We start from the raw sequence: 27,583 nt of genomic DNA on the forward strand, positions 1-27,583 counted from the left end.
TCGGTCGGGTGGGAGGTGGGCAGTTATCTGCTTGAGCTCGCGCGTAACAGGCTTTGTCCTTGTGACGTAGGGGCCACTTGAACGTACTGCGCATAGTATCGTCAACTTCTACTATGTAACTAGAAATCGTTGTCTGCCACTTTGGTATTTCTTTGTTAACTGATTCCAAGTGTAATACTTGGACTTAAATCAACGTGCATCAGTGAGTGGATCTGCTTAGCACATTGCAAAGAATGTGGTCAATGCTATCGACAATGGTATCTCAGCTCGTTGTGCCGCATTAGCCTCGGTGACGTAAACTCTTTGTCCTTTTTCCAAACGCACTGCTAAATGCATAGCGATATAGAACTATGGGATTTCTAAGTGGAATTGATTTGTAAGCATTTTGAACCAAAAATAAAATAAGTTCATTTTTCGATAAAAGTAATACTAACCGAATGTTGAGGGAAAAGCAGAAAGATGTATAGAGTTAATTGGAATTTCGGCCACGCCCCCTTACGCCACCAGGAATCACATAAAACTGTTTTTCTTAAAAAGTGTAACAGTTAGAGACATCAAATTTGGTTTATATACTGGTTTAGTTAGCGCGCAGAAACTAACTTTTCAAAAATTTTGCCACGCCCACTTCCGCCCCCGCAAATTAAACAAAACTGATTTTCTCGAAAACTAACAAAACTAAAGTCACCAAATTTAGTATGTAGAATGGCTTAGTGTGCTCGCGGAGTATACATGTTTTCATGTTTTTCCGCGCTCACTTCTGCCTCCATAATTTAGACAGAACCGATTTTCTCCTGTAATTTTTTTGACTATCGCATTCGGCAGACTAATTAATCTTATTTATTTCTACCAAACTACCAAATTTTATTGAAATCGGACTAGAAACATGCAAAACATGCAAAACATGCGTATGAACGTATTTTACTAAGCGGTCCACAAGGCGAGAATTGGCCGTTGGCTAGTGGCGGCTCTAGAGTGTGTTTGTAGAGTGAGCAAGATAGCACATAGCATAAAGCATGTGAAAACAACAAATTTGTTTCACCTGGTGCATGGTATACCCAAGCCGACGAGTCGACTACTTACTTTATTTTATTTAAAAATTTTACAAAAAATGTTGTATGAAACCATCGTGATACAGTTTGATTCGCAAGCCCCAAAATGGCCATGTCTCTTTTGAAACTATCAGTGTGATTTATTAAAATCTTATATTAGTTAAAACCAGAGGGCCGGGGCTAACTTCGACCGCGTCAAAGTTTGTATACCCTTGCAACTTTTTTGGTAACTCTTTCCTTACCTATTAGCCATCAATGTGGAAGAACGTTTTATCTAAAAAGGCTTATGTTTGCGAAAGAATGGCCTACAATCATAGGAAATAATGAAGACATTGATCAAAGTCACTGTTTTCGACCGATCGTTCCTATGGGAGCTACATGATATAGTCACCCGATCTTGATTAAATTTGGCACAGTAGTTTATAGGCGTAATAAACTCTCGAATACAACCCCTGCAGTATATACAAGCCTATGTGCAAAATTTCAGCTCTGTAGCTCTTACGGTCTAGGAGGAGTTTGCGTTGATCCAGACGGACGGACGGACATGGCTATTTGAACTCGTCTCGTCGTGCTGATCAAGAATATATATACTTTGTATGGTCGAAAATGCTTCGTTCTATGCGTTGCACACTTCTGGTCAAAATTAATATACCCTTTTTGCAAGGGTATAAAAAGTTCAAAATTGAATATAATATAATGAATATAATACCAGTTTTTAACACTGATATGGGATGGCGCTGTATCGGTATACAAAGATTTCAGTTCGACAATACATTCTTGTCGTAATAATCAACTTTGAAAGTAATGAAAAAACAGAGGGCGGGGGCTAACTTCGACCGCGTCGAAGTTTGTATACCCTTGCAAGTTTTTTGTTACTCTTTCCTTACTTATGGTCTTCAAAGTGGAAAAACGTTTTAAAGGGTTTCTTTAAAGTCTGTTTGCGAAACGGCTTACATAGGAAAAAACAAAGTTATTAATCAGACTCACTGTTTTCCACCGATTGTTCCTATAGGAGCTAAAAAAAAAATGGTCACCCAATCTTGATCAAATTCGGCACAGCAATTAACATATATATAAAACTAACAAATGTTTAATTTAAGAGCAATTGCGTCGAAAGTAAGGAAGTTATTGACAAAAGTCGCTGTTTTCGACCGATCGTTCCTGGGGGCGTAAGGGGGCGTGGCCGAAATTCCAATTAACTCTATACATTTACATACCACACGAGTATACATACCAAATTTGGTGGCTCTAACTTTTATAGCCTCCGAGATCTGCGTGTTCATACAGACGGACGGACGGACAGACGGACATGGCTAGATCGACTCGGCTGTTCATCCTGATCAAGAATATATATACTTTATAGGGTCGGAGAAGCTTTCTTCTGCTTGTTACATACATTTTGGCGACTTCAATATACCATTTAACCCTCTGGGTGTATGGTATAAAAAGTCTCATTTTTCATTAAGAAGTGTCTTAAAAATCGATAACAACATGATGTACTTTTTTACTTTATCTAATAATAAATTGAAACCACTGGCTGACATGTGAAAAAAAATTGTAAGAGTTTGTTTAATCGCCATTTTGTAGCTCTTTTAAAACGTTATGATGCACTCCTTTTTTATCTCTTTTGGAAATCCACTTTTTCACCCAACACTTTCTTTTTTTGCAGACTCTAAGCTTCTCACTTTTTATACCCTTGCAAAAAGGGTATATTAATTTTGGTCAGAAGTGTGCAACGCATAGAACGAAGCATCTCCGACCATACAAAGTATATATATTCTTGATCAGCACGACGAGACGAGTTCAAGTAACCATGTCCGTCCGTCCGTCCGTCCGTCTGGATCAACGCAAACTCCTCGTAGACCGTAAGAGCTACAGAGCTGAAATTTTGCACGTAGGCTTGTATATACTGCAGGGGTTGTATATCTCGGATTCAGCCGGATCGGACCACTATATCATATAGTTCCCATACAAACCCCAAAGTCACGAACAGTGACTTTTCTCAATAACTTCGTTATTTTCTATGTTATTATCGTGAAACTTAATATTAGAGAGTTTATTATGCTTATAAACGACTGTGCCAAACTATATCATATAGCTCCCATAGGAACGATCAGGCGAAAACAGTGACTTTTGTAAAAAACTTCGTTACTTTTAACGTGATTGTTTTCAAATTAAACATTTCTTAATTTAATATATCTGTTAATGACTGTATCGAATTTGATAAAGATCGGGTGACTATATCATAAAGCTCCCATAGGAACGATCGGTGGAAAACAGTGACTTTGATCAATATCTTCGCTATTTCCTATGATTGTAGAATGCTGCTAAGATAGCAATAGCAGCAATTCGCGATTTTTGTGCCGACATATCAAAACAACAGAACTTCCAATTAATTGTCACTTTCAAGCACTGCAAACAAAAATGAAAACACGTGTAGACATTAACGCAATATAGCACGAAATAGCCATGCAAAAGTTTGCGTGCAAAACAAAAATTGATTGAAGCAAGAATTTTCATGCAATATTTGCATTGGTGCAAACTTTTGCTTTAAATTATTTTCAAATTGAACCAAATTGTTTGCATCGTGTGTACCTAGCTTAACTAATTCAATTTATTAAAAATATATATGTACATACAATTGAAAACTATTTCGAAAAAAAAGAGAAAAAAATTAGTCTGGCCAGACACAAACAAAACATTTTTTCGAACATATGTACATATATGTGAGTTAAGTGAGTTTACTCAAATAATTGTAAGTTTTTTTGATTATTTTAAATTAAAAGTAGTTTGGAAAAGTTACAATTATTCTAATGTCGTTGTTTACTCTGCTGCTTCGGTTCACTTCTTTTCTCTCTCACTGCTGCTTGTTCGCTGCCGACTCTCCAACTTCAACTGTGTCACTATGACTCTGACTTTCTGCTGTCTGCTGATTCCTGATCATTCATCTGTCCCAGATGATAAATCGTCTACGTTGTCCTTAATATAGTGCCACATTTTCATATAGTCGCAACTGGTAGAAGTGTTTGCAGGCCCTTCAACATTAGCTGCTTTTCTTACATCGTATCTACCATTCCTCTTCACCATGTTCACCTCATACGACAAACTGCACCCTGCGTTCTTCTTATAAGACTTCTGCGCTTGTATATTTTTAGTTTCGCGTTCTCCCTGATTAGTTGGCGTTCTTCATCAAAGCGTTGGTACATCTGTTCTTAAAGTTGCTGTATTAATCGATCTGCTGGTTTATTGTTCATCTTCACACCATACGTGAGATCGAACGGCAATTTTTTTTGTCGTTGTATGCTTTTGAGAAGTTACAGCTCTCTGTACTTCTGTAACTGCCTTTAACTACTTGGTTGGATCGCTTTCGGAGATATTTGCAATAACCGACAAAATTGTTCGATTTACTCTCTCCACCTGTCCATTTCGCCGAGGAACTCCCGTTGTGGTCCATACATGCTCAATGACTTTCGTTCTCAAATGCTCCGCAAACAAGTTGGCCGTAAATGCTGAGCCTCTGTCGGAAACTATACGTACAGGATTTTCAAAGATTTGTGACCATACATACATTTTTTTAGCGCTACCTCGCAGCTTGTAGTTTTGGTCGGAACCAGCCAATTAAACTTTGTAAAAGCATCAACTATCGCCAAGATGTATTTATACTGCTTGGAGCCTATGTGGTAAAAATGTACGTAAGAAGTGGTTGGTCTCCTTTTTCAATATATTTTAGGAAACCCTGTTTTTTGCCCAGTATTTTGTTAAAATTATACCTTTCACACAGTTATTAAAGTGAACCTTTTGTTCGAGATGACGAATCCAATAAGATTGATACACAGCATGAAGGGTTTTTTGCAGGGCGAAATGACCAACATTATGAGCGTCGATAATCAACTCCTTTTTCATCTGCTTCGGAACAACAAGAAGATCGTTACCGTCCACCTTTCATCTTGAACCCCTCAAACGGACGGCTGCCTTAAATCTCCACAATGCCTTTAAGAGTATCATCTCTAGCTTGCGCTGCTTTTATACGTGCTGTAATCTTCTGAGAAGCCGCCAGTATGCAAGGATTGCGACTAAGGCTGGTCGATGTTCTAATTCGTAGTCAAAGTCTTGAAGATATATTATCCACTGTGTTATTGATCTCGGTACATCCACCTTTTTCAGCGTTCGTTTGAACGCACAGCAATCCGTTACCAAGTTACAGCTAAATATACGGCCTTCGCTTCAAGAATATAACTGTGTTGCCGTGACTCTGATTCAGACGATTTCTGGATCCAGAAGTGAACATGATGCAAGAGTGCAAGAGTGTCGCTCCGTATCCATCCTTTAATGCATCCGTATGCAACTCAGTTTTAGCTCCCCTAATGTAAAGTTTCAGCACAGGCTCTGCAATCAATGCATTCTTGAGTAGTTGGAATGCTTTCATCTGAGACTCTCCTATTTTGAAGGTAACATTCTTCCGCAAAAGGTCGGTTAATTTGGGAATATTTCAAGATAAAATTTTTGAAAAATCTAGTTAATCCTAAAAGTCCTTGCACTGCCCTGGCGTTTTTGGCATCGAAACCCTGCTGACTGCTGCGGTTTTTTCTTGTCCAGGCCACACAATTCTTTTTTCTATGTTGTGACCCAAGAAGTATACCTTATTCTGCATAAAGTGACATTTCCGACATTTAATTTTCAATCCAAATGATCCAGCCTTCTACAAAACGAGTGAAATTTTGTCAAAGCACTCTTGTGGAGTCTCAGCGTGAATACCTATGTCGTGCATATATAAATCGAGAATATCATTGTTTATCAACTCTTGAAATATATGATTTACATAGCGAATCAAAATGACTGGCGCATTGCGGATTCCGAACGGGTCTTACAGACCCGTTTTCGTGATATAGGCAGTGTATTTTTTACACTACTCTTCAATGGGGACATGTTCCCATTCCATGGAAGAAATCCATCACCGTAAACAACTTGGCGTTCTGCAATTTATCCAGCACATCATCGATCACCGGAACAGAAAAACAGTCCTTTAAAACCATTAGGTTCAGCTAACGAAAATCAACGCAGATACTGTTTACTAGTACCAGGCGACTAGCGTAGTTCGATGAATATGGACGTATGATTCCGGCTGCTAACCATTCATCGATGTCCTTTTCCACATCGACTTCCTCAGCAATTGTCTATCGGCTTGGAGACTGGGGAATTATTTTTCCATCGGGAACTATTCTAAGCCTGACACCTTTTGCTACAGCATCTGCCAACTTGTAGTTCTGAATCAGCCGTTTAACATCTTTTGCATACTACGGAGGAACATCGATTTCATCATTTGCATTACCAATGCTGAAAATACTTATCTGGTTTATCTCCTCAAAAGTTTTCTCCCCTGCTGGAAAGAAAACTTGTATCCTCCTTTTTATTTATGAAAGATCGAATTTAGATATGAAATCAAATCTGAGCAGCGGGTCATATTAAATGTCTGTATCCGCAATAACAACAGATCTGTGCGAAGTCGACTTCTGATCAACGATAACTTTTGCTTCAACGCATCCAGCTGGTCATGTTATATTATTTCCCAGACCTCGCAGCTTCGAAGTCCATCTCCTTATCAAGACGCCTGGAATATTGTTGAATACCGTCTCGGTCACCAGAATAAATGTATATCAAATGGTGTAGTATGGTTGTCTCAGTCTCCCGTCACTTTTATCAGCGTCACTCAGCGAATTCGCGGCAAAACATTTTTTAGTGGTACGGTTGTCTCCTTCTCGCTATTGGTATTCCAGAACGCTGTGTTTGTAGTGCCGTCCCTGTCATCAGCGTCACCTAGCCAATTCGCGGCCAATCTTTTGGGAGTCCTGTGGCCAATTTTCAGACACCTCCGGACAACTCCAAATAACTTGCACTTTCCAAATTAGGACGAGCCCCCAAATGTGAGTTGAGTGGGTTTACTCAACTAAGTTTATTGATTATTTTACTGAAAAGTAGTTTGGAAAATTTACAATTATTCTAATCAGCCGACTCTCCAACTTCAACTGTGACTCTGATATTCTGCTGTCTGCTGTACTCTCTGTTGTTCTGCTGTTAAACTCTGCTGTTCGTTATCATCTCTCATTAATAATAATTATCATTAATCAATAAATAACTCCATAATACGATGTAACTTTCTAAAACGGGAAGATCTCAACTTCTAACACTTTGTTGCAAGTATAAAGAATTGAAAATGTACGCAATAAAATATAAATATGCACTTAAATGTTTTGTATATACATACATTGATGTATGCACGTAAACATAGTCACATAAATATACTGCTAAGCATGTTCATATATATACAGCTTAGATTATAATAGAATTACAAAATATGAATAAATGTATAACGCGTTCTTCTCCAACAAGACTCAAAACACACCATGGTTTCATGTGTTCGCTCGATATTACATTACTGTAACGCCGCGACGTTGGGATACTGAACTATCGGGTAGGTCTTCTACAATGTGCCGATCGTTTTCTAAAACTTTCGTTACGACGTACGGTCTTTTCAACGGTGGGTCTAATTTATGAGTGTCTACTGTAGCCATCGGTACATAGTCAATGACTGCCAAATCATCAACTTCAAGTTTTCGAGGTTTGGCATACTTGTATAATTCGGTTATATGATACATCTGTGGAATTAAAATTAAATACTAAATCGTTCGGAAAAAATTTTGTCGTTGAATTAACGTTTGTATTCATACTCCAGTGTATGTTTAACAAATGTTGATCCCGATCCTTGTTTTATCCGTACTTGTTTTCAACGAGTTTAGTAGTGTTTTATTGATTCTTTCAGATACGCACTGCTGTTTTAATATGTTGTATGTCATATTTCTGCACAAAATCTTTGAATTCCTTTGATGTAAATGAAGTACATCCAAAAATACCAAACATTTGCGAAAGCGCTTAAATAACTGGGATGGTCTTGTGTTGCGTGTTGCGACTAATATGGTAAACTTGGTGAATGCTCATACCATCACCAAAATGTAATTATTCCCGCTCTTGCTTTTCGAAAATGGTCCAATATGATCGATATTTATTGTCTGGAATGGTATCGGTATTACGTCTTCTCCATTTGGTTTTTCTCCTTTTACTCAATTATTACAACATTCGGGACATGAGTCTATGTATGACTTAATAAATTTTCTCATCATCGGGAACCAAAAATAACGACCAATTCGTTCAATTATTTTCTGCGTACTGTAATGACCTACATCATCGTGGTCCTCGTATTGCTGAAATTCCTATGGTGCTCGCGTCCGTATGCACTTCATGATATTTCCTTGGGTCATATAGCGTTCGGACTGGTTCTGTTGTAATAGCTTTCTTTAACCGGTTAAAAGCCTCATTTTGATCACCAGTCCATGTAAAGCTTTGGTTTTTCTTTAAAACCATACTCAATGGTTGTGCAATTATGCTATAATTCGGAACAAATTTGCGGAAGAATTAAGTAATTCCCAAAAGTCTCCGTATTTCTGTTTCATTCGTTGGTTGTGGATATTGTGCTATACATTGTCCTTTTTTTTCCTGGTTGAATTCCTTTATCAGTTATAATATGACCTAGAAATTTCACTTCTTTTTTTTATGAACTTGCACTTAGATGGGCGTAGAGTTAATCCCTCGGACTTAACTGCTTCTAGAAATTCATTTAGGATAACCTTTCCTTCGTCAATTGTTTTTGATGAAATAATAACTTCATCTTCATAGCTTATTATAGTTCTTTGATATTTGGTGTTTCGTATGATATCTGCGATGAGTTTTTGGAATACCATTGGCGCATTAATCAAAACTTAAATTCATGACATTGAACTCAAATAATCCGTCTGTTGTCATAAAAGCTGTAAATATCTTGCTTTCGTTACTCATTTATATTTGATAATATCCAGACGTCATACCCAGCGTTGTAAAGAAATGATTTCCTGCTAACTTTGCCAATTGCTCTTCAACGACTGGCATCGGGCGCTGAAATCAACACATATGCGGTGTTCCCTATTGGGTGAGGGCACCAAAATCGAGGATGCTGCATGTGTTGATGTGCTTCGTTGGATTATGTTGTACTTCAGTAATTCATCCACTAATGTTCGGAATGCATCAAAACCTCTGAAAGACTTGGTCATAACCTGTAGAACTGCGTCCTTCGGTACCTGAGCCTTTGCATGAATGTATTGTCACAGCCAGTGTCTACAAATGCCTCTTATTCGTCACCTTCAATAAATATTTTCTTCAAGATTGGTGAACGTTTCTTATCCTTAATGCTATCAACTTTCGACACCGTTGACCGATTAAGTCTGCAATCTTTTCCTTCATGTCCCATTTTAGAGCAAATCGAACATCTTGGCCTTTTCGATTCAACCAGACACTTGGCTGCGATATGTCCAATATTATTACAATTAAAGCATTTTGGACCCTTAGCTTTATTATCCTTGTTAACCTTCATGGTCTTTGGGGTATCTGACGATACGTATTCCGCCGTACGGTATGACTGCCATACGGATGAAGAATTCATATTCTCCAGTGACCGAAATAATTCTACACATGTACATAAATTCATGGCTAGTAAAGCTTTTGTTGACTTTTGCAGATTTAATCCCTTAATAATAAATGAGTTGATGGATTTATCGTCTATATTAGCTTTTTGACAATTTTTTGTGCAATTAAAGTTTCGTCATGCTTTCTCTTGCGTCGCATCATTTGCCTGTGAACATATGATATATTAATTACACTTGGAAAATCCTTTAGTAGAGCATCCTTAAATTGACTCCATGTCTGATATACTCTTTGTGAATCCAGCCAGTCTTTAGCTACACCTTTTAGCTTGTGCTGCACCGCAAACAATATAGTGGCATCTCTCCACTCATACACAATCTCTAACTGTTCTACTTTGTCCGAAAATTGTTGCGAATTCACTGCTCCTTTTATTGGATCGAATTCGGGAAGCATTCCTAACATCTTTTATCGATGTATTACTGTTGTAATCTCGTGGACTTATCCGTTGTCCCATAGCTTGTTGCTCAACTACGTCGTGCTGGTGGTTTTCTTCCGACCTTGCGAGTTCGTTTACACGCTCCTGTCGTTCCATCATCAGATTTTGTGTTCGTACATTGATTTTTGATACAGCTTGTGATAAATCCATGCAGCAATTCTACCATTTGTTTCAGTTCATCCATTTGGCTCTGCATCGTACTATTTTGCTGGTTTATTTGGTCCGTTCCTAAAATCCTTTAATCAATCTTGGCTTGGTTGTTACCATTTACATGAATATTATTTGTCTGTAAAATAACATCCAACTCCGCAGCTGTAGATAATTTGACAAATATTTTCTTACTTTTTATACCCTTGCAAAAAGGGTATAAAATAAGCCAAATTTGATCAAGATCGAATGACTTTATCTTATAGCTCCGTAGAAACAATCGGCGTAAAACAGTGACTCTGATTAATAAAAACAAACCCTTTAAAACGTTTTTCCCACTTTGAAATTTCGAAAACCAAATGTTTGTCTATTAAATTGTTTTTACATGTCTTATACTATGTGCTATCTCGCTCACTCTACGAACACACGAGCACTCTAGCGCCGCCACTAGCCAACGGCCAATTCTGGCCTTGTGGACCGCGTAGTAAAATATGTTCATACTCATATTTTGCATGTTTCTAGTCCGATTTCAATAAAATTTGGTAGTTTGATAGAAATAGATAAGAATAATTAGTCTTTGAATGCGATATTCAAAAAACTACAAGAGAAAATCGGTTTTTTCTTAATTATGGAGGCGGAAGTGGGCGTGGCAAAATATGAAAATATATATACTCTGCGCGCATACTAAGCCAGTATACATACTAAATTTGGTGACTTTAGCTTTGTTCGTTTTTGATAAAATCAGTTTTGTTTAATTTGCGGGGGCAAAAGTGGGCGTGCCAAAATTTTTAAATAGCCAGTTTGATGTTTCTAGCTATTATACTTTTTAAGAAAAACAGTTTTATGTGATTCCTGGGGGCGTGAGGGGGCGTGGCTAAAAAGTTTGAACAATTAATTTCTGCGCGCTAACTAAACGGGTATACAAACCAAATTTGATGTCTCTAGCTGTTATACTTTTTAAGAAAAATAGTTTTATGTGATTACTGGGGGCGTGGCCGAAATTCCAATTAACTCTATATATGTACATAATACACGAGTATACATACCAAATTTGGTGGCTCTAGCTCTTATAGTCTCCGAGATCTGCGTGTGGACGGACGGACGGACGGACGGACGGATGAACGGACGGACGGACGGACGGACGGACGAACGGACGGACGGACGGACAGACGGACATGGCTAGATCGACTCGGCTGTTGATCCTGATCAAGAATATACATAGTTTATAGGGTCGGAGAAGCTTCCTTCTGCCTGTTACATATATTTTGGCGACTTTAATATACCATTTCACCCTATGGGTGTATGGTATAAAAAGGGCTTAATTGTACATTTTTCTACAACTGTAGCTTAAAAAGTCATTTTGGGTTATATTCATAAAATGAATTTTTTTTAACCATTTACAATATTTCTACAATAAATGAGGATGATTTAGGTCGTATGCATTAAGAAGAAGAAATCGATAGATATGTCATATTTAGCTCATATGACAAATTAAATATTACCCACAAACTGAAAAATATTCATTTCCATCTTTTGTATTTAAGATACTAGTAGTTTAAGTTTAAGTTTTTTTTTTTTGGAATTGAAAGTAATGAAGTCGGAAATATGAAATTTTGTCAAGCTCGTTAGGAAATAAGTAAAGTGTTAAAAAAAAGTAACGTTCAAGAACTTTCCAGAGCAATGCACACATGTATTCTATCTGCGTATGTATTTGAACGCATACATCTATCTATCTCTTTTTTGTATTTGAATACTGCGCTTGCCCAACTGAATTACTGGCACGCGCATTAGTCTCTAATAAACTTCTGAGTTGTACGGACGTGTTACTATTCTTCTTGTTCTGCCTGCGTTATTCGGGTTGTGCGTCCCCTCCCCCTCAACAGGTTATGGGCCCAGGGCACGGTTTTGAATAGTAAAGTAATGAAGTGATATATTTAACGATTTATATCAGTGAGCATTAAAGCCACGAATAAGTTACGATCTTTATTCGGGAGAAGAAACTAAAAAGACAACACCTTCCATCGACCTACGAGGATGCCATAAGTGGACCATATGCATCGCAGTGGCAAGAGGCAATGGACAAAGAGTTTGGAGCTCTGGTAAAAAATCAAATTTGGGAGCTGATAGACCTAACAAACAAACAACAAACAATAGGCTGCAAATGGATTTTTAGTCTGAAAAAGAATGCGCAGGGAGACATAAAACGTTTTAAGGCGCGATTGGTTGCGAAAGGATGCTCGCAGCAGTTCGGTGTAAACTACACCGATACATATGCACCTGTATGTCGATTAGAAAGCGTATGGTTTGTTTTGACGGTGGCAGCAGAGTTGGATCTTTATTAACATCAAATGGACGTATGCACAGCATACCTCAATAGCGATCTGGAGGACACGGTGTATATGAGGCAACCCATGGGGTACACAGACAAAAATCGTCCAAAGACCGCATTACATTTAAAGAAGGCAATCTACGGTTTGAAACAATCAGGAAGGGCATGGAACTTTAAGCTGGACGCTGTATTACAAGATTTGGGTTTTAAACCATGTAGTAGTGAGCCGTGTCTATACCAAAACCATGGTGAAGAAGACTTAACACTAATTCTTGTTTATGTTGATCTCATTATAGCTTGTCGTTCGAAACAGAAGATGGATGCCATCAAAGCAGCGATATCAAACGCGTTCGATTGCACAGACAAGGGTGCAACTGAGCTATTCCTGGGTATGGAGATTCATCGAGACGGTGAGCTTGGGCCTATTACTCTAGGCCACTCCCAATATATCAACGATATGTTGATTCGATACGGTATCGAAAACTACACACCGGCGGTTACTCCTCTTGACGCAGGGCATCAAGTGGCTTGCAACAATAAGCAGTGCAAGAAGGTTGACATAGGGTCGTACCAGACTCAAATTGGCGAACTGATGTGGCTGGCTCTAACCACCAGACCGGATATATTGCATTCAGTTGCAAAGTTGGCTCAGCGAAATCAAGATCCGCATTCAGAGCATGAAGCAGGTGTGAAGCACATCCTGCGGTATTTGGCGTCAACGATGAATAAAAAGCTACGCTATAAAAGGACCGGCCAAGCCTTTTCTGGATATGTAGATGCCGATTGGGGTGGTGACAAAATTGACCGGAAGTCCTATATCGGCTATGTTTTCTTTTTGGCCGGAGGCCCAATATCTTGGAAATCTGAGAAACAGCGCAGTGTGGCGCTAAGTAGCACTGAAGCTGAGTATATAGCTTTGTCGACCGCATGCAAAGAAGCTATCGATTTGCGACGCTTAATCATTGAGCTTGGATGTGGAAATGCCGAGACCCCAACAGTTGTATATGGAGATAACTTGAAAGCCAAACAGTTGGCGAAGAATCCAGTTCATCATTCTAGGACAAAACATATAGATATAAGATATCATTTTGTACGACAAACTGTATCTGAAGGTTTTGTTGATTTGAAGTATGTTTCGACTGATTTAATGATAGCGGATATTTAAACTAAGAATTTGCCAAAGAAAAAGCATAATGACCTTGTGAATATGTTTAATTTGATTTAACTTTGTAAGACATGGTTGCATTGAGGAAGGGTGTTAAAAAAAAAGTAACGTTCAAGAACTTTCCAGAGCAATGCACGCATGTATTCTATCTGCGTATGTATTTGAACGCATACATCTATCTATCTCTTTTTTGTATTTGAATACTGCGCTTGCCCAACTGAATTACTGGCACGCGCATTAGTCTCTAATAAACTTCTGAGTTGTACGGACGTGTTACTATTCTTCTTGTTCTGCCTGCGTTATTCGGGTTGTGCGTCCCCTCCCCCCTCAACATAAAGAAACCAAAAATGTTTGAACAGAAATAATGATTTGAGTTACTCTAATATGGTCTGTTAAGTATCCATGCTGAATTGTCACAAGATGTCATAAAAGAAATAAAACTGCAATGTTTTGGGACAACCTTTGAATTAGAACAGTGTCATGGTCGGATGGGTAGAGAAGAGGGACTCATCACATCTAAGTTCTCTAACATTCTTTATTTAGATTTATGTTTGTCTTCTTTATTTAGGTTGTGGTGAATTGGTGAATTGGCAATAGTAATAATAGTAACATCACCTTTAACTTTTGGTAGTTAGTTTAGTTTTATAACGCGCACTAAATTTGTTAATGATAGTGAGTGTGAAAAGGGGAGAAAGAACCACGACCAATCCGACGAGCTAGACCGGAGCATAGCAAGAAAGCGCACCCTCAATCCCGTTCACTCTGTTGGTTTAACCATTTTTTTTTTTTTTTAAATACAAAATATAAAGCATACAAATACAGTTTATGTAGCATTGCGTCTGTGTGTGTATGCGTGTGATCTGTTGATATGAGCAATTTATACCCGATTTATATTAACTAAAACTGGTTCTTTTTATTCCTCTGCCAGGATTTAAAAATTTACATCATAAAAAATACGAATGGAGTAGATATACCAAATTTTATCTCTTCAGCTAGTACTACAGCCTTTGAGAAGATGGAAAAGCTTCCTTCTGCATGCGGAAGTGCTGGTAAACTTATGGTTTCTACATTCTTGGACTACCTGTTTGTTTTCTTTTTGAATAATAGATTTTCCATTTGATAGTTAAATTTTTTTTTATGTATGTATGTTTAAGTGAGTTTAAGAAATTGTATTAGTTGGGAAGTATTTTCTTGAGAGTGATTTTTAAGGATGGGGAGAGGTAAGCCTAATATTGATTTCAATTGTGGACATACTTTAATATATCATATTTAAATAAGGTTTGTAATGTACAGCAGTGAAGGAAATTGTAGATTTTTAAAATGCCTAAAGTAAAACATTTCAAGTTCTTTTTATTTCCAGTTTTTGTAGAAATATTAAAAAATAATCGATGAAAATTGTTTGAGATCCATTATTCTGACAGTTTTCTGTTATAACAAAATGATCATTAAAACTTTTTTGACTTTGCATAAATTATTTTTAACGTATTATATTTGTGTTTAAGTATATGTGTGCTTATGACAATCAAAACAATGAATTTCAACATGGGGCATCAGATGTAAATGTGTAAGAGAATTAAGAAAAACAATTTAATTTATGAAATTTTGAAAGTTGGTTGAAATAGGTTTCTCACCACTCAGCAAATTTTAAAGAAATATTAAAACTGTATTCTTAGAGAGTTCTTTAGAGAGCGTGCCTCGAAGACTTCAGTAATTTACAAAAAGATACAACTGAAATACATACAAAGATTGTGAGAAGGCAGGAATTAAGTCAACGCCGTTTTATAGTTTAGAAGTGAACCTTTTGCCCAAAGAACTAGTGGTGAAAGAGATATGTCTTAAATTAAAGATATGTTTAAAAAAAAAAATAAATAAATTTTTAAATTATAACCTTTCTTTTGTGAATTTCGTTTAACAGTTTTTAGTATGGTGAAAAATATTCCGATCGCTCAAACTTTCATAGGATGCATCCGAATAGCTCGATGTAAAGTTGCCTTATAACTTAAGCATTAATTGTCACTCTTATTAGTCCAAGAAAAATTATTTTAATCTATTTGTATACCTCGTGCTTAAAGGTTAAACGGGTATATAAATTTATGGTTGCAAACACTTATTAAAAATGCCAAAATTGCGGTGTAAAAAATTACAAATAAGAAGCCGTGTTTAGTTTTCCCTCACTATTAAAACTCATTAAAGTTTAATTGTAATACAATTTTTTAAGTACGCTCCTTTTTGGAACGGGGTCAACTCATGTCTATGCACCGATTTGCTTTTACTGTTTTAATAATAAAACTTATGAATACGAGCTCTTGCCTGATTACGTTGTGATAAGAATATTCAGATTGCTGCGTCTAAAAATATACAAACGTTTTAAAAACACTTGCCTTTGTTATCAATATATTTACATCCACCAGAGAGTCAGACTGACTCGGGTATGATAGAAAAACAAATATAATATGTCATGCCCTTTCGTTTGTCTCACGGCCGTTCTTTGGTTTGCGATTTTCAAGCGAATTTCATAAAATTTAGTGTTTGGCTAGTTAACATAACATATTTGTGTGATAATATCATACACATTATATCGATTCTCCTTAAAAAATATTGTGGTCAAAAAAAAATGTGATTTGTATGCGATTATATTGACGTCTGTGAATAAGATAGAGCACAACGGTTATGGTACTTTTAATTTTATTAATGGACAAAATATTTATTTTTTACACCAAATGTGGCCACAGACTTTTTAGTGTAAAATAAAATGTGCAAAAAGTTAACTAAGTTCAACACGGGCCGAAAAATTTGACAAAAATAATTCTAAACCAGAGCGTCGATGTTGGTATACACTTCTATGTTTTTTTATACCCTTGCAAAAAGGGTATATTAATTTTGGTCAGAAGTGTGCAACGCATAGAACGAAGCATCTTCGACCATACAAAGTATATATATTCTTCATCAGCACGAGTTCAAATAGCCGTGTCCGTCCGTCCGTCCGTCTGGATCAACGCAAACTCCTTCTAGACCGTAAGAGCTACAGAGCTGAAATTGTATGTATGTAGGCTTGTATAAGTTAACACGCGCAACACAAGTTACGCTGAGGGCGCACTTAGACCGGACGCGCATGGGACACCCGACACCACCATGCCCACGCTGAGTGACCGCTCCAATAAGAGTGACGAGGCGCGGAGTCAGCAATCTGTCGGCGGCTCTGCGATGGGCCGCGGTTTGTGTCTGAGGGATGCAGCCTTGGGGTCTGGGTAATTTAAGTTTAGTTTTAAATCACCAACCAATTAGCTAAGTTGCGAGCTAAACAAATAATAATATTAATAAACGAATAATCGAAATGTCCTAAAGGACTTATAACCAACTCGTTTAATTGGCGCCCAACGCGATTGTGAACTCACGGTTGTGAAACTCCATTAACCTAAAGGTTAATGTAAAAACCAGAGGGCCGGGGCTAACTTCGACCACGTCAAAGTTTGTATACCCTTGCAACTTTTTTTGGTAACTTTTTCCTTACATATTAGCCATCAATGTGGAAGAACATTTTATCTAAAAAGGCTTATGTTTGCGAAAGAATGGCCTACAATTGATCAAAGTCACTGTTTTCCACCGATCGTTCCTATGGGAGCTATATGATATAGTCACCCGATCTTTATCAAATTCACAGTCATTAACAGATATATTAAATTAAGAAATGTTTAATTTGAAAACAATCACGTTAAAAGTAACGAAGTTATTTACAAAAGTCACTGTTTTCGACCGATCGTTCTTATGGGAGCTATATGATATAGTCACCCGATCTTGATCAAACTTGGCACAGTTCTTATGGGAGCTATATGATATAGTCACCCGATCTTGATCAAACTTGGCACAGTCATTAACAGATATACTAAACTAACAAATGTTTAATTTGAAAGCAATCGCGGTAAAAGTAACGAAGTTATTTACAAAAGTCACTGTTTTCGACCGATCGTTCCTATGGGAGCTATATGATATAGTCATCTGATCTTGATCAAATTTGGCACAGTCGTTTATAAGCATAATAAACTCTCTAATATTAAGTTTCACGATTATAACATAGAAAATAACGTTCTATGCGTTGCACACTTTTGACCAAAATTAATATACCGTTTTTGCAAGGGTATAAAAAGCAATGAGGTGTCACAGGACACCCGGGTAGAGCGAAGCTCTCTAGGATATCGTCGAGTAAACGATGAACTACAGCCATATACAATGAACATGAACAACAAATGAAAATTGGACAACTTCAATACTTTAAATTTCACGCTAATTTCAGTTTTTGAATGTCAATATTCTTTCAATTTCGCCATTGCAACTGATAAAATTTGTCATTATTAGCTTTTAAATTGAAAAAAAACTAAATTTTTCAAAATCATAATATTTAAATTCTGAAAATTTCAATTTCCCGAAAATTTCGTTCACAATGTAGAAAAATTCAAAACTTTGCACTTCCAATAAAAGTGGTCCTTGTCTACTTTCACACGTAAATCAATTAAAATTTGGAAGATTTGAATTTTTTCCCAATTTTTCTTTTGAAAATTTTAAAAATTCCAAATTTTATATCAGAATTAATAAATTGAATTAGTGATTAGCGATTAGTGCTTGTCAACTTACAGATTTTAAAAAATCAAAATTTTGAAAAATTCTAATTTTAAAATTCTGAAAGATCAAATTTTGCGCCCAGTTCAGTTTTTAAATTCCAATTTTAGTCGGATTTTTCAATTGAAATTTATAAAATCTGTCATTATTAGCTCTTATATTTTTAAAAATCCAAATTTGTCAACATCATAATTTGGAAATTCTGAAAATTTGAATTTCCCCCCAATTCATTCTGGAAATTCACAAAAATTTTAAACTTTGCAATTGAATACGATGAAATCAGTCCTCATTCACTTTCAAATTAGAAAACACTGAAATTTTTAAAATCAGAAATTTTTTATTTTCGAAAATTTGAATTTACGAGAAGTGGAGTGGAACCCTAACCTATGAAAAAACAAATAGGAAAAGTTCTAATTCGGGAAATATGTACATAATACAAAACTTATCGAATAACTTAAAAACGGGATCTTTCGTATTCGACTTAAGTTTTGTATAGTTTATCGATAATCGAACGGCTGCCGAAGACCTCACACAAAAAATCATGATCAAGAGGGTGGGGGAGGGAGGAGGAAGCAGATCTATGTCGCTTTGTTGAGAGAAGACACATGAAAAAATTGATCGCTGCTTTGTTTTCTCTATCTTATTCTTCAATAAGATTATTTGCTGCACTCGTTTTCTTGATTTGAGGCAGAATTTGATTAAGTTTCATTTTGCGCAGTGTAAAGCAACATACGCACACAAGCAAATGCACACATACAACTAAACTTTTAGATAGACTATTCTCTCTGACTAGACAGAGAGACATAGGCGGACTTAAAATCTGACGCGCTGCAGATCTGACGTCTGACGATTTTTAAAAATAATTTCCTACCGCGACGCGCCTAAGAGGGCTTCGCTCTAAAAATGTAAAGGCTCATAATGAGAAAAAAATGAATTAAATTCATATTGTTCTTAAGTAACAGTGGGTAATGATTGATTCCAATCAAATAACAAATGTGCAAATTTTATAGATTTTAAGAAAGGCTGACTCAATTTAGCACTATCTTTAAACACATTGGCTCACTCTTCAGACGGTTTTTGCATTTTTTGTGTGGTCTATGAGCGACATGTGCGAGGTAGTCCTCAAATAAAACGATGTATCTGAATCTTAGGTTTTTCAGGAATTCATCAACATCCTTCAGATTTTGAAACTCCAGCCACTAGATTTCGAGGCCTAGGCTATCTCAGAACTAGTAATAAATATTCGATTTCTCGTTCCACCTGGGACTGTGGGCACTGTACTACGATTTCTAGAAATTTCACGAGTATTGGCTAGATAGCCTGGTAACGATTTTGTTAAACACGTGGTATAACGATTTGAAATTTCTTAATAGGAACAATATATATTATACAACTTATCGCTTTAACAGACCAGAATAGAATGAACTGGGAACTCAAACACGCGTCTTAGGCAAAAGAATTCGCAAACAGAGCTTTCTAACGGGTCTTTTCCCAAATGTTGCAACGTGGCGTCTTTTCATTGCCCGATGCGAATGCATCACTTAACTGTTATCAAAGATAAAACTCAACGCTGCCAATAGTTTGACTATGATCTTATCAGAGTTAACGTTTTCTGATTTTATCTTTATATAAGCGCGGGTGATTTAAAAAAAAAAAAAAAAAACTTTCGTTTGAAGGTTAAATATTTTAAAGGAAAAATCTGGACACTACACCACAGATAATGAAGCGCGATTTTTATCACAGCAGCATGATCTGAAAAAACAGGATTTTGTTTTTTTCCTTGATTTGAATGTCCTTTAAGTGAAAAACTCCTAGGATCTTACCGTCCTTGTCTACTAATTCGTAATAAAACGGACTACGTTTTTTCTTTACCTTTCCCGGTACACAAACAGATGCTAATTTCGCAGAAAACTTTTTAGCGGCGTTGCTTTGGGTAAAATTCCTGGCATAAACTTGATCACCAACGTTGAGTTGTATATTTCTACTACGTAAATTATATCTTTGTGCGTTTTTCTCGTGTGTGTGATCGATATTTTATTGTGCTTTTTGTCTGGCTAGTTGTAGATAATCAGAGTGATTTAACATACATAGTATCATCTTTCAACAAATCTCAACTTTCTCAACAGGGTATAGTCGTTACCGTTGAGGATCATATTCTGACCGAATGTAAGAAAATATGGTGAAAAGCCGGTACTTCGATGTACGTAAGCCCGAAGCGCAACACTAATCGCGTTGAGATGTACATCCCAGTTGGTATGATCTTTTCCGACATATGCACGAATCGCGGAAAGGATAGATCGATTAAGTCTTTCACTGGCATTAGCTTGTGGCGAGTATATAGCCATAAACCGATGAGATGCATCAAAACTAGTTAGGAAGGCTTCGAAGTAACTTGATTTAAATTGGGATCCGTTGTCGGTAAGAATGACTTCGGGCACACCAAAAATGTAAAATATGATTCTTTCCAAAAAATCACAAGTCCTTGGCGCAGTAAATTTGTTTGTGGGATTCAAAAAATTAAACTTTGTGTTATGGTCGACGATTACGATGAGTCCGATATTTCCATTCTTGGTTCTAGGATATGGGCTGAGGAGATCTAAATAAAGTTTCCGAAATGGACGTTCGGAAACTAAAGGCTTTTAACACAATATTTGGACTCTTCGTTGAACGACAAATATCACAATTGGAAACGTAAGCTCTTATTTGGGTCACCATAAGTGGCCAAAACAAATATCGTTTTATTTTTTCTACCATTTTCGCCATGCCACAATGAGCTGAGCTTGGTAAATCATGGGCCTGTCGTAAGACTTCTGGTACTAGGGCAGATGGAATCCACAGTTTCCATGATGTATCTTCGCGCGACTCTACAACATTGTTAAAAACGGTTCTTTTATAAACGAATCCTTCTGTAACCTTTAAATCAGGGAATTTAGATTGGTTACTCGCCTGTGTGTTATTTTGAAAGAAAAGGATTGCAACTTCATTGACCATTTTGCGAGTCTACCTGATAGATCTTTCTGGCGCATTAACCATTGGAGTGAAGCGTGATCTGTGATAACTACAAAATCTTGTCCTTCAATATATGGTCGGAATTTTTTAATACCCTTGATTACCGCTGAAATTCTGGTTCAGTTACTGAATAATTTCGCTGAGCTTTTGATAATATTTCGGACATGTGAGAGATTGGTAACTCGACTCCATCACGTTCCTGAGCTAAAACACACCCGACGCCAATAGTGCTTGCGTCACATAGTAAAATAAATTGTTTTGAAAAGTCTGGAGTGATTAGTATTGGTGCAGTGGTTAAACGTATTTTCAAGTCTTCGAAAGTTAAAAAAGCGGAATCGTTCCACTTCAAGGGACCCCTGGATTTCAATAATTCCGTAAGATCCGGATAATCCTAAAAATCGTCTTAACTGTTTTACTGTAGTCGGAGTTGGAAATTCCGTGTCTGTCATTAATTGTCCTTCACGAATAATAAAACCAAGATATTTTATTTCACGCATACAAAATATAGATTTGCTTATGTTGATGATAAGATTAGCTTTACGCAAACACAAGGCTATTTTTTGAAGTAAAAGTAAGTGAGAATCAAAAGTATCAAGAGATCGTCAAGGTATACAAAAACTTGGTTACGCAACTGAGGTGGTATTACTTTGATCATTAAACGACAAAGGGTTTGAGCTGCATTACAGAGACCAAAAGGCATTATCTTATATTGGTACAACGGTCGAGTTGGAATAGAAAATGCAGTATATTGACGTGATTTCTCATCGAGAGGAATTTGCCAGTATGCATGTTTCATATCTAAATCAGTAATGTATTGTTCTGCGGGAAGACGACTTAAAATACCGTCGATATGCGGGTAAGCGTCTTTCCTTGTCGCTCGATTAACCTCACGCGAATCCAAACACATTCTATTTTTACTTCCTTTCTGAACTAGGACGCAGTTACTGCTCCAGGGACTGTTCGATTCTTCAATAATATCTAGGGCTAACATCATATCTAATTCCGAAAACATAAAGTATTCTTTAGCGGGTGAAACGGGCCAAGTTCGTTGTTTTGTGGGGAGTGCTGAACCGACATCGATTGTTTGGTCTATTAGCTTAGTGCGGCCAAGTCCTTCTAATTCAAATGATGGATTCCTATTATAACATTTAGTCTTTCCTGCTGCTCTGGTGACAAATTTTGATACTTCGGTAGTTCTTCTAAATCATCGGATAATACATCCAATTCTGTAACTTCTAGAGGTGAGGCGATAAGATCTAGTAAACCAAACTTCCTAAAGAAATCCATTCCGAGGTAAACGTCTTGTTTAAGTTCGGGAATAATGAATAGCTCTACCGTCTTAATGATTTGTCTTTACTTAATTTTAGTTTCAGGTCTACCTACTACTCTACTTGGTGTTCCATTCGCCGTATGGATTCTATCTGAACACTTTTTATAATTACCGGTTTTTAGCAATTCTTTGGCAGCCATTCCGCTTACACAACTAATGTTTGCTCCTGAGTCTAGCAAAGCTTTATATTTTCTGTTTTCTATCGTGATTTCCGTATATAATCGATCGTCAAGCTGAGTAAAGATGGCTGAAACGATCTTATGGTGGCTAGCGCGAATCGCTTTCCAAAAATTTCTTATCCGTATAGTTGAACATCTGGGTGTTTTAATATAATTTACAAAATCTATTCCTCAAAATATCCTTTCGCGTACTTCATTGTAGTTTTGCAAACGAACATGACAGCGTTCTCTCTTAGTTAAAATGGATTTCGTTTCTGTTTCTTGGGCTCTATTCTCCATTTGAATACTATATTTGACGGGACTTACGGGTGTGCTTTGTGATGTTTGGGAAACACACCCGACGTTCGGTTTCCCGTTGTTTAAATATATCTTTAGCGCCACACCCGTAGCAAAAGATACTACGCTTTTCTAAGCAGTCATCGAAACGGTGGCCATGCTGGTCACAATTCCAACACCTTGGACTGGTTGGGTTTGCTGTTATAGCAAGAACTTCCTGACATGATTCTTTATCAATTGTGTGGTGTAACTTTTCATAGGTTTCAGTCAATTCGTTAACGTATAAGCAAAGCGTGCGTGGCTTAAACGCTAGATGGAGTAACTCATGATGAAGACTGGATTTAGCATTAAAAATTAAAATTAATCGCCCTTACTCGCAGTTGTAACCAAACTGTTTTGCCCGCCGCTTAGTAACAAGCATAGAACCTAACATGTAAGCTTAAAGCGCAAGATGCATCGGTTAATTTCCCAGCACGTAGGCTAGCGCTTAAGTATAAATATGAAAATGAAAGAGAATGAGTGATATGGGTTATCCCATTGGTGGCTGCGTCGGGTCTGCTGGGCAGTTAGCGGATTTCGGCGGCAACATTCCCCCCCCACCCTCGCCCCGCCCTCACTGGTGAATTTTCTCGCTGGGCAGATTGCGTAGAGTACAGTCTTGACGGAACGAACAAGTCGCTCCTTTGTTCCCCCCATATGAGGAGCGGCTGGTGGATTAAATTTCCATTTGGTGTCATCGAACGCCGGTTGCACGGCGTTGAAGTTCATCGTCTGCGCTTTGTCACAGATAATCTTTTCGGCAGCTTTGAAGTTAGTGCCATTGTCGCTGTAAATTTCTCTTGGGGTCCCGCGACGATTGATAAAGTTTCGGATGCTCATTATGCACGATGCAGTGTCCAGAGAGCACGCCAGTTCTATATGCACTGCCCGTATGGTTAGGCAGGTGAAAATAACGACCCATCTTTTTTCGCATCGCCGTCCTACAGCAACCAAGAAAGGCCCGAAGTAGTCGATACCGAAGTAAGTGAAGGGACGTTGGTAGGCAGCCAGCCTGGCGATGGGCAAGGGAGCCATTTGCGGTGGAACAGGCATGGCGCTCACATTTTTACAGCGTTTGCAATACTTCCGCATGCCTTTGTATAAGACTCGTAGGCGTGGTATGTAAAACATACCTCGAATCTTGTTAATACAGGTCTCGTGGGATGTGTGGTGCACTTTCTGATGATACCAGTTCACTATGAGCCGAGTAATGTGGTGCCCATATGGGAGCAGTATTTGGTTTTGGCCGTTTAGGCTTTCTGCTCGCCCTCGGGTACGTAGGAGCTGGTTTTCGTCTAGGAAGATATTCAAACATATGAGTTTAGAATTTGTTTTTAAAGGTTTACCTCTCGTTAAGTTGCGAATTTCTGGATTGAATTCCGATGACTGCGCATGCCGCCTGCTGCCTGCTGAATCATCTCGTAGGAAACATCTGTACGTGGCGGTGCCTTCTTCTGTTTCGCTTTCAATTTCTCAATATAGAGAATAAAACGCGCTAAAGCTTGATATAGCCTGCGGCAGTCGGAAAAATATTCCGCGTTAAGTTTTAGCTCCATCGGCGGATTTCTCGATGAAGAAAATGTTATGCCTGACTTCAGCATTGTTTGGTGACCCCAAATCATCGCATTTTGGCCACTCGTATTGATCCTGCAGCAAATAGTCTGGGCCGTGTAGCCAAGTTTTATATTTATTGGCGTGGTATGTTTTAGTAGCAAGATCTGCAGGGTTAAGGTTCGTTGGAACCCAGTTCCATTTTCTAACGTTTGTGAATTCCAGTATTTCGCCCACGCGGTGCATGACGAATTGCTGAAACTGTTTTGGACCCATACGAAGCCATTTGAGAACAGTCTTTGAGTCGGACCAATAACAACTCGAATTAATTGACAAATTTGGATTGCGTTGGATTCCGTTACTCAGCTTTGCTCCGAAACCTGCGGCCTGCAGTTCCATCCTTGGTATAGATATTGGACTCAACGGTGCCACTTCTCCAGACATCTTGCAGTAGGATTTTCAGCTCTATTGCAAAGCATGAGATGAAGCCGAGTGGGTCGTACATTGACATAAGTACTTGCAAGAGCTCGCGTTTGGTTGGTGTTTTGTCGCTGTCTAAAACGTTGAGCGAACTTGCAGATGAATGTGAATACGTCGGAGTCGGCACCCAATATAAGCCGAGTACCTTTTCTGTGGCGGCAATTTCGACAGCTTCGGGGAGCAGCGAATTGCTCTTTAGAATTCGGAGGACCTCCTTTGAGTTCGAAGACCAATTACGTATGCGGAAACCACCTGTTTGTAACTTTCGTTTGATTGATGATTTGTATTGGAATGACACGGAAATAGGTTGATCCAGACTCTCTGGATAGTTGGGTGTGCTTGCCCTCCGGTGTATGCACGTTGGTGACCATAGCTGGCCCTTTTGGGCTGCTGGATTTTGCAGCCTCTGGTGTTGGCTGCATCTCGTGGATCAATGACTGATGTTTGCTTCGGCAGCCTCGAATGCCGCATACCTTTTCATGTTGGCACTTTTAGTGATGACGGTTTAGGCATTGTTGAAAGAGCTTGTTGTTTTTTCAGAAAAAACATCTTTTGTTGGTGTGGCGTAGCTTTGAAAGATGGGCAGCTGTGTATTTTGTGAACTGGTTCGTTACATACGACGCACTTAATTTCCTTGACCTGCTCTTTAGGTGCTTCTGTGTGATGATTTAGGCTTCCGCTTTTTTTATGGTAAAGCACCTGGCTTGCTGCTTCAGCTATGTCGTAGATCCATTTGCTAAAATATTCCATTGATGGTGTCTTAGCGTCTTTGGGAAACATTGCCCACTGCAGCTTCAGTTGTGTGGGGAGTTTTTCTAGTAGCTCCTGTACGAACATTGTGTTTTGCATGTAACCTGTAAGTTCACATGCTTCCATCGTTGAGTAGATGTTTCGTACACACAGTGCGTATTCGATAAGTGGTTCAAGCTTATCTTTTATTGCGGGTAGTTGCGGCGTTTTTTCCAGTAAGTTGTGCAAAATATTCTCCGGCCGACCGAAATACACACGTAATGTTTGTATGATTTTTAGGATCAGTAAGTTCACATGCTGCCATCGTTGAGTAGATGTTTCGTACACACAGTGCGTATTCGATAAGTGGTTCAAGCTTATCTTTTATTGCGGGTAGTTGCGGCGTTTTTTTCCAGTAAGTTGTGCAAAATATTCTCCGGCCGACCGAAACACACACGTAATGTTTGTATAATTTTTAGGAGGATTTAACTAACTCACGTGCTTTTCCTTTTAGGCTATCTTGCAGCCGCATAAGATTTTCTGCATTCGTATACCCAGATTTCCGTACTTGTCTGAAAACTACTGTAGAATAGAGGTCAGTTCTGAGGATTGCTATCAAATGTTGGAAGCTCTTTCGGTATCGCTTGCCGGGCTGCAAGTTGTGCCGCGCTTGGTATTGCTGTGTTTACTTTACTTTCTGGATAGTACGATGAGTATTTGTGAAATTCCAGGCCGCAATCGGCGTAGCACTTAGGTGCGGTTCTTTGCGTGTCGTAGCACGCGTGTTGGTTGAGGTTAGGAACGTCAGCTGCGGTGCCTCGTGATCGTAATGCCACGTGTCACGAATGCCACGAGCTGAGTGTGTGACCATCGATTTTTGTTTGGCAGTAAAAATAGGAACAGATGTCCTAGCTGTGTCCGGGAATATTTTTGGCGGGCATAGTCCAAAGTACCGATCCGGTTCTGGTAGCGGCCCTGTTGGTTTTGATGGTGACGAAGTAGCCTGAGGTTCGCCTGCTCGTGTGGTATTTCCGAGTTTCATGCGGTCATTGTCTTCCTGCATGCATTTTTTGCAATGATGTATTCCACTTGATAAGTCTTGTGTTGCCATGGTTTACCAGTGAGTTTATACTCTTTAAGCGATGTTGGTTAGTTACGTGACCAATAAAGGTCGTAAACGGTTGACCGATGAGATTATGTATTACAATTTGGTGATTGGTTATGCAATCATCGAGGTTAACCTCTGTATGATTGGGGTGTAGAACCGTGGGTTGACCCGTCGAGTTAAGTTAAATAATTAACTTTTTCGGTTCATTTAGTGGTTTACCACTGTTAGATTAGTTTATAGAATTAATTCCTGGCCTGTAATTTTATAGAATTGTTGAGTTTGGCGCTAAGGTTCGATGTTTTAGCGGGCCCACAAGAAAACCCTTCGCTTTTTTCGCATATACACACATTCCAATACCAATACTAGGCGAATTGCAGACTGTCGCAAAGTGTGGAGAAAAAGTCGAAAATATTGTAATCATTGTGACTAGTAAAAGCGACGAAGCCAATCTTTTCGGAACAGATTTATTAAAAAAATTTGGATTCGACATTGTCCAAATATGTAAAATTTATGAACAAGAAAATATTCGAATTAATGATCTTTGGTCCAAATATATTTCAGTGTTCGAGCCTGC

At 38.1% G+C, this 27,583-nt stretch overlaps 1 long non-coding RNA gene across 1 annotated transcript in view; it reads right to left on the bottom strand.

The window, feature by feature from the left end:
- Positions 1-15,650, bottom strand: part of LOC137578637 (uncharacterized) — a 105,560-nt gene extending 89,910 nt beyond the window's left edge. The window contains exons 1-2 of the long non-coding RNA XR_011032727.1: positions 15,583-15,650; positions 15,436-15,507 (exon numbers count right to left, since the gene is read on the bottom strand). This is a non-coding gene — a long non-coding RNA (uncharacterized lncRNA). The remainder of the gene's footprint in view (positions 1-15,435; positions 15,508-15,582) is intronic.
- Between the last annotated feature and the right edge of the window lie 11,933 nt (positions 15,651-27,583).

Source organism: Drosophila tropicalis, unplaced genomic scaffold, assembly GCF_018151085.1.
Source record: "Drosophila tropicalis isolate 14030-0801.00 unplaced genomic scaffold, ASM1815108v1 contig_615, whole genome shotgun sequence".
NCBI classification, from domain to species: domain Eukaryota; kingdom Metazoa; phylum Arthropoda; class Insecta; order Diptera; family Drosophilidae; genus Drosophila; species Drosophila tropicalis.